The sequence below is a fragment of the Xenopus tropicalis genome, chromosome 8 (genome assembly GCF_000004195.4).
Source record: "Xenopus tropicalis strain Nigerian chromosome 8, UCB_Xtro_10.0, whole genome shotgun sequence".
NCBI lineage: Eukaryota > Metazoa > Chordata > Amphibia > Anura > Pipidae > Xenopus > Xenopus tropicalis.
The window spans coordinates 121,206,035-121,219,282 of NC_030684.2; positions in this window are offsets into that span (position 1 = coordinate 121,206,035).

The window sequence follows — 13,248 nt, forward strand, 5'->3', positions numbered from 1 at the left end:
GGCTGTTCTGCCCCCAATAAGGGGTAATTATATCTTAGTTGGGATCAAGTACAGGTACTGTTTTATTATTACAGAGAAAAGGGAATCATTTAACCATTAAATAAACCCAATAGGACTGTTCTGCCCCCAATAAGGGGTAATTATATCTTAGTTGGGATCAAGTACAGTTTTGAAATTCTGAATTATTTGATTAAAATGGAGTCTATGGGAGATGGCCTTTCCGTAATTCTGAGCTTTCTGAATAATGGGTTTCTGGATAAGGGATCCCATACCTGTATTTAAATCTTTTGAGGAAAGTTAGACTCATGCAAGTTTAAATCACTATACAGAATTCAAACTGTCTGTTTATATTTGTGTGCGTCCTGTGCAAAACAAGTGTTTTAGAGAGTGATAAAAGTTTAATGATAAAAGTTTCTGGTTAGCTAATCTGTAGAAACAGTCATTTTGGATGATTGGGCCTTGACTGTCCATTAGGATAAATATAAGCCCAAAGGCAGAAGCAGAGACTCCTGGGGGGGAGGTAGCTTTTATGCCAGTCATGGAAGTCATTCCATAATGTCTGACATTCGAAACCAGGGCCGTAACTAGGGGTAGGAAGAAGAGGCACGTGCCTAGGGTGCATAAGCTGAGGGGCACCAAGCAGGTACATTTTCTGCCCCAACCCTGAGTTCCAGCTCTACTGTCCTGTCTGTAGCAGCAGCTCCTCCCCTGGCCCCCAAACTCTGCTTGTTAAGTAGCACTAGTAGGGAGGAAATCACAGTGCTGTTAGAGGGGAGGAGTTATGATGATAAGCGGGGGGCGTGGTGATCTGGGTCCTGTTTGCCCGAGACCAGGATATCGCAGCGCTGTTAGAGGGGAGGATGAAAGGCAGGGGGCGTGGCAATCTGGATTCTGCCTTTGGCACATTAAAGTTTTTGTGTGTTCAGAAAGCAAAGGAATTGTTTGTTTGCTGCAAAATTCTGCATTTCGGCACTGGCAAAATTTTTTCTGAAACTCCTAAATAAATTTGCAGTGACAAAAAAACTGACAAAAAAACTCGCAGTCACATAAAAAAATGTCATGTTCATGTAAAACAAAAAAACCTGCGGTCACATCAAAAAAGTCATGCACGTTAAAAAGTTACATGGCAGCCACATTTCACACATGTTTTGCCGATTTGCTAATTTTTCAGCAAACCGTGACAGATTCGCTCATTACTATAGGCACTTGGTTAAAAATACCATTTCCTAGCCTTTACATCTACAGACATTATTTATCTTAGCCCTTTAATGCAGCGTTTTTCAACCGCTGTTCCGCGGCACACTAGTGTGCCGCGAGATGTTGCCTGGTGTGCCGTAGGTGAAGACAAGACTCCCCCGGTCCCATCTGGGACACCTTCCACTTCCTGGCTCCCTGATGCCTGGAAATCGTCACTGCCTGTGACGTCATCCGGCATCGGATCCAGGAGGGCGGAGCAACCAGAGAGGAGAGGCAGCACTATCCTGCCCTGGCACAACCCGACCGGGGGGAGCAACTGCCCAGGCCCTGCCCCGACAGACCAGATCCACCAGGGGCCAGGCCCATGCACAGCCGCCCTACTCCCCACCGGAGGACAATCCCGGGACACCCCTGGATGCCGCAGCCTGACATGTAAGAAAACAATTAATAATAATATATTGTAACGCTTTTCTGACCCAATTTGGAATAAACCCAGGCTAGTAGTAATTAGAGAGCATGGGTTACATTTGCGACACTTAATACAAAGGGGTGAGCCTCCGCTATATGGGAGAATCAGGATGGAGCGAGGGTGTAGTAGAACTACAACTAGCTGAGGTGTGGGGTGCAGGTGGTAAAAGATGGACGCCAGAGGATTCTTGCTGATCAACTATAGTACAAGTTTATTCAAGGCACAACCAAATAGTGCAGCAGGGTTATACTCACAGACACAGCAGTGTATGATGTCACAGATAATACAGCAGATGTGACACTTTAGGCACAGAATAACCCCTTTGGAGAATGCACAGAGGATTAGCTGAATTCAGGAATGGATGCCCTTTATCTGGAATGGATCCCTCCAGCCGACTATTGATCAGGGTGAGGAACTGCCTGAATACTATGTCTTAACCGCGGTCCTGCAGAAATGGCACACAAAGCCTGGGTAGACTAAACCCTTTAGTTACAACTCCTGGTTGGGGCTATTTACTGCCCTTACTAAATAGACTTGACTACAATCACCACTCCTAGAGGGTGCTATTAACAAAACTGACTGTGTTGGCTTTACCTCGTTCACGGGGCCCTGTCCCCGACTTAGCACTAGGGTAGGTGGTCCCCTAGGGTACAAATGGCTTCTGGGCCTATGTTCTGGTCCAGGCTCAGTTGGGATCTGTCCAGAACACAGCATGCAGCCAAAAGAGGAAGCCACTTCCTTGTGCAAGACATTATATAGTCTGCCAAGGGGAGTGGTCAACCTGGGCTAAACCTATAGAGGGCAGCCTAATAACAGTAACCTGATATCAGAGGGCTCTGCCCTATAACAATACAGATTAGATAAGAATAAGGGATAACACCATAGGGAGCTTAACCCTATGGGTCCCTACATTCACCCGGGGGAAAATTCCATTCCGACCCGGCAATGGCAAATAACATGAATTACACATTTCAAGCAATAACTGTAGTGCATTGATTTAGTGCAAAAATACAGTACCCTTACATCCGTTTCTGATACCCTCTCCTGAGGAGTATCCGGTACAATGGATAGCTGTAAAAATGAAAATTTTAAGGCACAGAAATTTTTAACTGTTTCTTTACTAGTTACGTTTCTGTAAACCATTTACAATACATGAGTGTCACTATGGATCACTCAGGCACTTACTTATATAGATCCTTGAAATACCTTCTGACTCTGCAACAGAGGTAAAACAGGCAAAATACTTAGAAATCTTGAGTCACCTTCCTGACCACTAAACAGGGGTGCTCAGGTACACACTTAAGAGATCCTTTATATACCACCTGTAACCTGCAACAGGGGTATAACAGATACACTTACACATGGGAACGATCCTGCCTTCATTCAGGTGTCCCAGGTACTTTAGCTTAAAGAGAAAAAGGTTAGTGCAAACAATAGTTAACTCTTTAGACATTCATGGCCCCACCCAAGCCAACTTTATTAGTCCATTGCTTCCCACCCTAGCCCAGTGTTCATGAATCTCAACATGCACTTCGTGGTGTGGATCAGGCAAGGGGTCCTACTCTCGGTGAGGTAGATGAACATAGAAGTTGTAGTGGGATGGGGCGCAGCAGTCTTTTCTTGATCACCCAACTTAACAAAACTTTACAGTCTCTCCTGAGGAATTTGGAGAGTCCCAAACTTTAAAGAACATAAATCCACCACTGTGGATAACTGGAGAAGACGAAGGGTCACACTCTATAGCAGCAAAACTGGCAGTCTCTTTAGAGGTGCCCAAATATGGTGGGTGTTTTACCCTTTAACTTTAGGGAACTAACAACCCACCTCCCACCCGGGGGAAAATCCCATCTGGTGAAGGGTATCCTGAAACCGGCATGGGGTTTTCTTCCTAATGAAGGTTCCGCTCATACTTCATCTTAGTGACCTGGTATGATACATAGTAAGCCGGATGTGGCTTATCAATCTTTACTCCTGAAGGAAGGTTGGAGAGAAGTGCAAAATCACGGTCTTCCTGTTTTATTTTTACTGATTCAGGGATATCAGCCATTTCAATATTATGAAGGGAGTAAATCACCCCGCAGCCGCAGCAGTGAATATCTGCTTCCTTCTTTAGCTGGTCCCAAACCGCTATGGCGGCTCTTAGGCGACCTTTAGGATCAATGTCCAATATGCTCTAGGGCACTGCTAAAGTCCAACTGCCGCTGTCGGTATCTTACTCGCAGACAGGGTAAGTATGTAGAGTATTCCGCAGCCGCGGTTAGTACTCACGTAGATATGATTTTCCCTTCCGGTCAGTATCCCCAGGTCGCAGCCGCGAATCCTGGCTCTCCCGGGGGAACTTCCGCTGCCAATTTACCCTCCGGTGCAGCCGCTTTGGGAGGTAGGCAACGCGGGTATTATTGCTGTACGGTCCGGCCTTGGTTCCAGAACGCAGCCGCAGATCTGGTATATGCGCAGATGTTACTGGTAGCAGTAGGGTACAATAGCAAAGGTATAAATGTGCTGTTGTCACAGTGGAAGCAGCCGCTATCCAAAGTTCAGCAAGAGCTCTCTCTCCACGCGTCAGTATGGCTCAAGTGAGAGGCATAAGATGGCCGCCGTGACGTCAAAGTCTCGGAAAATGGCCGACCAAATCTCACAAACAACTCCGCCTATCGCGTGATCTTGTAGAAAGAGCGCCAAAAATACAAGGGCGGTGACTGACAGTTCCGCCGACCAATGGGATTACACGGGGGGAATCCCCAAGCCCGAACCCACGGCCAATTAGTACTGTGCTTTTACGATCATGACTGCAGGCGCCTTTTGCCTAACGCGTCCGGCAGTGCCTGTCAGCAAATTTTAAAGCAACACACACACTTTTACTCAGCCCCTCAGGTAATGGCTCCGAAAATGTCAAAATGAATTTAACCCTTCGGGCCCCACGTTGGGCGCCATAAATGTAACGCTTTTCTGACCCAATTTGGAATAAACCCAGGCTAGTAGTAATTAGAGAGCATGGGTTACATTTGCGACACTTAAAACAAAGGGGTGAGCCTCCGCTATATGGGAGAATCAGGATGGAGCGAGGGTGTAGTAGAACTACAACTAGCTGAGGTGTGGGGTGCAGGTGGTAAAAGATGGACGCCAGAGGATTCTTGCTGATCAACTATAGCACAAGTTTATTCAAGGCACAACCAAATAGTGCAGCAGGGTTATACTCACAGACACAGCAGTGTATGATGTCACAGATAATACAGCAGATGTGACACTTTAGGCACAGAATAACCCCTTTGGAGAATGCACAGAGGATTAGCTGAATTCAGGAATGGATGCCCTTTATCTGGAATGGATCCCTCCGGCCGACTATTGATCAGGGTGAGGAACTGCCTGAATACTATGTCTTAACCGCGGTCCTGCAGAAATGGCACACAAAGCCTGGGTAGACTAAACCCTTTAGTTACAACTCCTGGTTGGGGCTATTTACTGCCCTTACTAAATAGACTGACTACAATCACCACTCCTAGAGGGTGCTATTAACAAAACTGACTGTGCTGGCTTTACCTCGTTCACGGGGCCCTGTCCCCGACTTAGCACTAGGGTAGGTGGTCCCCTAGGGTACAAATGGCTTCTGGGCCTATGTTCTGGTCCAGGCTCAGTTGGGATCTGTCCAGAACACAGCATGCAGCCAAAAGAGGAAGCCACTTCCTTGTGCAAGACATTATATAGTCTGCCAAGGGGAGTGGTCAACCTGGGCTAAACCTATAGAGGGCAGCCTAATAACAGTAACCTGATATCAGAGGGCTCTGCCCTATAACAATACAGATTAGATAAGAATAAGGGATAACACCATAGGGAGCTTAACCCTATGGGTCCCTACAATATATATAATATAAAATTTTTGTGTGTATAAAAAAAAAAAAATCAGTGGGGGGGTGGGTTTGTGGAGAAAATGTCCCGGAAAATACTTTCTTTGTGTTTATTTGATTCCTATTCAAGAGAATTACTTTATATATAGTCAATATAGGCACAGAGTTAAATTTTTTAACATTTTCTAATGGTGGTGTGCCTCGTGATTTTTTTCATGAAACAAGTGTGCCTTTGCCCAAAAAAGGTTGAAAAACACTGCTTTAATGCATAGCAACCAATAATGAGCTACGATATCTTTTGATTGGCTATAGGACTACATCAATGTACTGTACATAAGCCTGATATATTCTTTGCACATTCTGTGTTTTATATCTAACAAACAAACTCTCTCAAACGTTACTGCATATTTAAACAAACTTGTAAAAATAATGTGTTTATAAGTACAATATGGAATATGCTGTACAATAACTACAGGCTTTATATAGGTGTATTTAGGTTGTTAAATGATTTATCTGCTAAACTACATTTCTGAGGTTTTTTTCAGATTTCTATGGAATTGGACTTTAATCAAAGGTGGAATGAAGATCTCTATTGGAGCCGGATGATAAATTTCATATAGGACTGACACATAATTTACATTTTTGTTCTCTGCTTGATGATTGACAACGTATGTAGTTGTAGTTGGTCAGGTTCCTACATTCCAAAACATTAGAAATATAATTACAACAGGTAATTATTATTTCCACAATTTTATCTGAAAAAGAAAATTGTTTAAACAATTTCAGTCCAAAAGATCCTGTGATATAAAGGCATACCTCCCAACATTTGAAAAGAGCAAAGAAGGACAAAAAGAAATGCCTCTGCGGTAGTCACCCACAATTTTGTGCAGGGGGTTGGGGGTGACATGTGACAGGAGCAAAACTGCGGGTCCACAGAGAAGCAGAGGGGGCCCGACCCTCCAAAGTTATACCTCTGCCTATTAACAAGCCTACTTTTAAAGAAAAAAAAAATAATATGGAAACTTGGATTGAAGATATGGCATTTTATAACACAGCAGCCCCAGCATTCCATAGCACAGGGTGGGCCCCAGTCAGCATTTTAGGACACAGTGTGGCACCGGCATGTTAAGACAGGCACATTGTGGCCCTCAGTTCTTCATAAAACAGGGGCCGTAGCATTTCATGATAGGTATGTTGGGCCCCCAGCATTTCATGATGACACATTGTAACTCCCCACCTTTGTACACACAGTGTGACCTCCAGAGGATTGTCTATAAGAATTAACATTGATGGTGCAGTGGTCTACTAAGTCCAACTCATGGTGCAGGTACCAGTGCTCCAAGGCTGTTTGGATATCTGCCATGAGTAGCAATGTTGGAGAGAAGCCAAGCTCTGTGTCTGCTATTAGGTTATCTTACATACAGTGGCTTGCAAAAGTATTCGGCCCCCTAGAACTTTTCCACATTTTGTCACATTACAGCCACAAACATGAATCAATTTTATTGGAATTCCACGTGAAAGACCAATACAAAGTGGTGTACACGTGAGAAGTGGAACAAAAATCATACGTGATTCCAAACATTTTTTACAAATAAATAACTGCAAAGTGGGGTGTGCGTAATTATTCAGCCCCCTGAGTCAATACTTTGTAGAACCCCCTTTTGCTGCAATTCCAGCTGCCAGGCTTTTAGGGTATGTCTCTACCAGCTTTGCACTTCTACAGACTGAAATCCTTGCCCATTCTTCTTTGCAAAACAGCTCCAGCTCAGTCAGATTAGATGGACAGCGTTTGTGAACAGCAGTTTTCAGATCTTGCCACAGATTCTCCATTGGATTTAGATCTGGACTGTGACTGGGCCATTCTAACACATGGATATGTTTTGGTTTAAACCATTCCATTGTTGCCCTGGCTTTATGTTTAGAGTCGTTGTCCTGCTGGAAGGTGAACCTCCGCCCCAGTCTCAAGTCTTTTGCAGACTCCAAGAGGTTTTCTTCCAAGATTGCCCTGTATTTGGCTCCATCCATCTTCCCATCAACTCTGAGCAGCTTCCCTGTCCCTGCTGAAGAGAAGCACCCCCAGAGCATGATGCTGCCACCACCATATGTGACAGTGGGGATGGTGTGTTCAGAGTGATGTGCAGTGTTAGTTTGGCGCCACACATAGCATTTTGCATTTTGGCCAAAAAGTTCCATTTTGGTCTCATCTGACCAGAGCACCTTCTTCCACATGTTTGCTGTGTCCCCCACATGGCTTGTGGCAAACTGCGGGACTTCTTATGGTTTTCTGTTAACAATGGCTTTCTTCTTGCCACTCTTCCATAAAGGCCAACTTTGTGCAGTGCACGACTAATAGTTGTCCTATGGACAGATTCCCCCACCTGAGCTGTAGATCTCTGCAGCTCCCCTAGAGTCACCATGGGCCTCTTGGCTGCATTTCTGATCAGCGCTCTCCTTGTTCGGCCTGTGAGTTTAGCTGGACGGCCTTGTCTTGGTAGGTTTACAGTTGTGCCATACTCCTTCCATTTCTGAATGATCGCTTGAACAGTGCTCCGTGGGATGTTCAAGGCTTTGGAAATCTTTTTGTAGCCTAAGCCTGCTTTAAATTTCTCACTAACTTTATCCCTGACCTGTCTGGTGTGTTCTTTGGACTTCATGGTGTTGTTGCTCCCAATATTCTCTTAGACAACCTCTGAGGCCGTCACAGAGCAGCTGTATTTGTACTGACATTAGATTACACACAGGTGCACTCTATTTAGTCATTAGCACTCATCAGGCAATGTCTATGGGCAACTGACTGCACTCAGACCAAAGGGGGCTGAATAATTACGCACACCCCACATTGCAGTTATTTATTTGTAAAAAAATGTTTGGAATCATGTATGATTTTCCTTCCACTTCTCACGTGTACACCACTTTGTATTGGTCTTTCACGTGGAATTCCAATAAAATTGATTCATGTTTGTGGCTGTAATGTGACAAAATGTGGAAAAATTCAAGGGGGTCGAATACTTTTGCAAGCCACTGTATTGTAATGCCCAAAAGCAACACTACTATAAACTACTGTGCAGAATGGGCAGGGTCCCCTTCAAGAATGATTTACCCTGAAGTACATTCAACATATTTTTTATTTTGTTTTTATCCACAGCAAATTAAAATCTGATAAATTTCTGTTTCCAAATCAAAACAGAGTGGCGAAACTAGTCAGTGCCATCCCCCTTCCCTGCAGTAACATCTTTGGAGGGGCCCAGGGCACAGCGACTTCCTTTACTTTCAAAGGCTAATCCATACATGTTTAAAGTAAGTCACGCAAGTGACTTCTTTGCAGTAAATGACAGTTTGGTTCATTCACCTGGAACAAACAATAAGCATCAATGCAATGGTTGATCTTCTGGATACTCATTTACCGTGAATAAACATCAAATGCAAAAAGAAAAGTGAAAGTAAAAAGGAATAACTATTTATACAGTACTCATACAAAGTGTAACTGGTAATTGGTCACATATTGTGAAGGTTGTTGCCGTTAAAAAGGTACTGATAGGGCTGTCAAGGCCATTGGCCATCAGTTCAGTGATACATTAGGAAATACCAGGAACTAGGGAACAGACAGACCAAGCAAGACTGGCACTGCTCTTTTATTTCATACAGGATAACCAAGGTTGACACCAGCCAGACAAGGCTTGTTTTGCATCATAGTCAAAATCCAATGGCATGGCAACAAATGGGTTAAACAGAACTAGAGTCTGGGCACAGGACGGGTACAGTGCAGGATGAAGGTCATAAACAGACAGGAATCCAGAACTCATACAGGAAACAGGAAAAACTGGCTAGTGTGCTTATTGACTCTCACTATACGTTCCCAAAGACCTGTCAACCATGTTTGGATTACTGGCACTGGGTCTTTTTCCCATATAACCTGGGTGAGATTGGTCCAGATTCAACTAGTACTTCTACTATTGGTTTTTTTCTCCACCCATACTAATTCCCTGTTCACCTTTTCTGCTTTCCTCCCTCCCTGAATAGGGAAACTCTTATGTTTTATACGAATGGTTTGCTACATTTATCAATCTACATATGTAATTTAATAAAATAAATCAAGTTTATAGAACTGGTAGTGTTATTTGGTTATAGTTATAAGCACAATCCATAGTATTGAAGTTTCAACTAATGACAAAGTATGACCATCTTTACTATAATGTTTATTTGATGATTTCTTGTAAATTAAGGATAATTATATCTGGACACTCTTACGGGCCAATTTATCAAAATGTGAGTTTAATACATGAAAAACTACCATGTTTAATTTATTCCTATGGGATTTTTAGAAATGTATTTATCACCCATTGATAAATACGCTTCTAAAAAACCCATTGGAATGAATTGAAGTTTTCATGTATTAAACTCTAAACTCACATTTTGATAAATCTGCCCCTTATTGTGGCAATGAACATGTGATTCAACATGTAGCTAAATTTAAAAAAGAATTCCCATTAAATGATTATTTTTTTGCACTAAATGTTGAATTTCACACTCAGTGATGTGCAACCACTACAGGTACAAAAAATGGAATTAACACCAGGGATTCACGTCAGAAATTAATGCTCATAAAAATATTTACATATTCAACCTGCTACATTATTAATTAGTAATTACTATTACATTGGTAATACAACATAAGTTAAAAAAGTCAAGCCTTCTACCTAATAAATGTGTATATTCGGCAGTTAAAAAAGAAATCATATGGGACATGCCCATTCAAGTATATATGGTTGATGCTTATCACTTTACAGACATTGGGGGTGATTGTTTATCCAGGTGCAGCAACCTATAGCAACCAATCAGCAGGTAGAATTTACTGGTCACCTGTTTAAATGCAAATATCTTATATATTGGTTGCTATGGGTTACCGCACCTTGGCAAACTTAGTGCCATTTATTACATATGGGGGTTACTATGGTAACCACTAAGAACACTTCTTTTTCTTTTCATTTGTGAAATGGCAAAAAATTTGCTAAATTGGCATTTTTTCAGTGTTTTTTACATTAAACACATTGAAGAAAATGGGCATTTTTCACTCCAAATGCATTAGTCAATGGGCGTTTTTTTCAAGTTTTTTTTATCATGCTAGATGCATTGAAGTGAATGGGCAATTTTTTCTCGTTTTTGTGGTGAACATCTTTGTGGCAATTTTTTTCCACAGTTTTGCAAAAATGCGGAATTTTGCCGCTAAACCATGCCTGCTGCAAAAATGCGCTCATCGCTATTTCTGAGGACTTTTTCATATTTCTACAGAATTGAACATTTAATCATTAGTGGAAGGAAGGTCTCAGGATTGACACATAGGGGTACATTTACTAATCCACGAACGTCCGAAAGCGTCCGAATGCATTTTTTTCGTAATGATCGGTATTTTTGCGACTTTTTTCGTATTTTCTGCGACTTTTTCGTCGCCGTTACGACTTTATCATATAATTCCTGGGACTTTTTTGTCGGATTGGTTTTTCCGCCAATTCCTCAATATGAAAAAATTGAGACAGCGACGAAAAAGTCGCGCAAAATACGATAAAGTTGTGACGGCGACAAAAAAAATCACGCAAAATACTAAAAAATCGCGATGGCGACGAAAAAGTCACAAAATTTTCATTTCCAATCCATTTTTTCCCATTCGGATTCGTGGATTGGTAAATGTGCCCCATAATTGACATTTTTGGTCACTGCATGATGACTTAATGCCTGCCTGATGTGTAGGCCCACTTGGAAAAACTGATATTTGCATTTCATCAATAGTAACACAGTCTTTAATCTATAAAACAATGGACAACTGACTCTGGGCAGGCTGGCTCAATTCAATAAACAATTATTGGGTTGGGCATCTTCATACCAAACACAACTGACACTGTACTTAAGGTATACAGGAAAAATGGGAGGGGTCCCCATGTACAGGGGGAGTTATCTCACTTAGGTTTTGAAGTTTGATTGGTTCATAGTACCCAAGAAATGAGCTTGCACAGGATTGTTCAGTGGAATCCCTTCCAGGGCATAAAAGAGAGAATCCTATCCGGGATGCTGCTGTATCAGTGACCTGATAGGCTGAGCAGCCATCACTCATTAGATCAGAGGTCTGTACAGCTAAGACAATGGTTGGCTGAAAGAAGGCAGGGTTTCCATTTCACCCATTTGTTTTGTGCCAGAAAGATTTTAGTAGAGGTACTAACAAGTTCCTGTAAAATATAAACCTGTCAGTATAACCTTACGTTTCAGATTAGAAAAAAAAGCTAACTATACATTGTCTCAGAACATCCATGTCTGCATCATATTACATGTTAATGCCAAGATGAACTTCCTATTTAAGATGGTAAATAACCATAACCCTAAATAATAAAAATAATAATAATAAAGATAGCCTCTAAAACTCTAAAATGTGTCCCTCATAATTAAAAGTAGATCTTTCAGTGCAGAAGAAGGGGCAACTGGTGCTTTAAAGGGTCAGTATACCCTCTTGTTTAACATGAATATAATGAATAGAGCTTGGGCTGAACATAATGTAGTTCTTGCCTATTGTTTTAATCACGAACAATGTTTCGTAAATTTTTGAGCTAAACAGGGCCAACAGGGAAACTGAAGCTACTCCATGTTTGGCCCTTGTGAGGTAGATATTTAGATTACCAGTGCACGGATATAAATTACTAAGATATACTATTTGATTGATTTGAATAGAATGACATGTAAGAGGGAAGAGTCTATTTTGTCAGAACATTCAGGTGAGTATGTAATACTGTATGTGGTGCAAAGTCTGTATAGATCTAATCACCCATAGCAACCAATCAGCAGGTACAATTTTCCAGTCACCTGTTTAAAAACAAACATCTTACTGGTTACTGCACCTGGGCAAACTTTGTGCATTACTTACACATGGGGGTTAGACAGGTCATTAATGTAGGGACCCCAAAGAATTGGGCCCCTTCAGGATGGGTTCCCCTTTAGACAGGCACCATGAGGGTGGCCTTATGTGATTTGGACAGCTAAAGGTGGTCCTAGCTGTTTATGTGTGAAAAGGGAGTTTCCCTGTTGTTCAGCAGCAACCACTAGGTGGCAGTGTGCTGGAATATAAAAAGGGATGACACCCATTTTGTGAAGGTCTTAGTCCTGGGACTGCCTCTGTATGGAGAGAACAACAGGCTAGTGTTCAGTACAGGAGGTACTGTAATATGTCACTCTAGGAGTGACAGGCAGGCTAGAGAAAACAGGCCACGACAGCCCCAACAGGAGAGAGAGGGGTTAAGATCCCCCAGCACTCATGGCTGGAGTTCAGGACCTGTAGTGTGCAGTAAGAGGAGCCAAGTCAGCACCTGGGAGTGTTCCCAGTGAAGGGGCCCTACGCATGGACCGGGGTGAGTTCTTAGGTGGGATCATCCGGCAGGAGTACCGGGGGTAGCCCAAAGAGAGAGTGTGACTTGAGCCGTCAGTGTGACATGCTCTGAAGTGTTTTGCCTGCATCAACAATAAACAAGTTCATCTGGTTCACCATTTTAACCGGTGTCTTGGCTGTTCATATACTGAGGATCCTCAACTGCCTGGTAAGCAGCTACCCCAAGGGGGGGGCAAGGTACCCGGAGTTGCTGGGAGTCCGGGGCCAAGGAGGACCTCATAGAGTTTTCCCAGGGAGGAGACATATAGTTCTACCTATACCTACCCTGGGTGGAGGCACGCCATTCATTTATATAACACCTGTCCCCCATA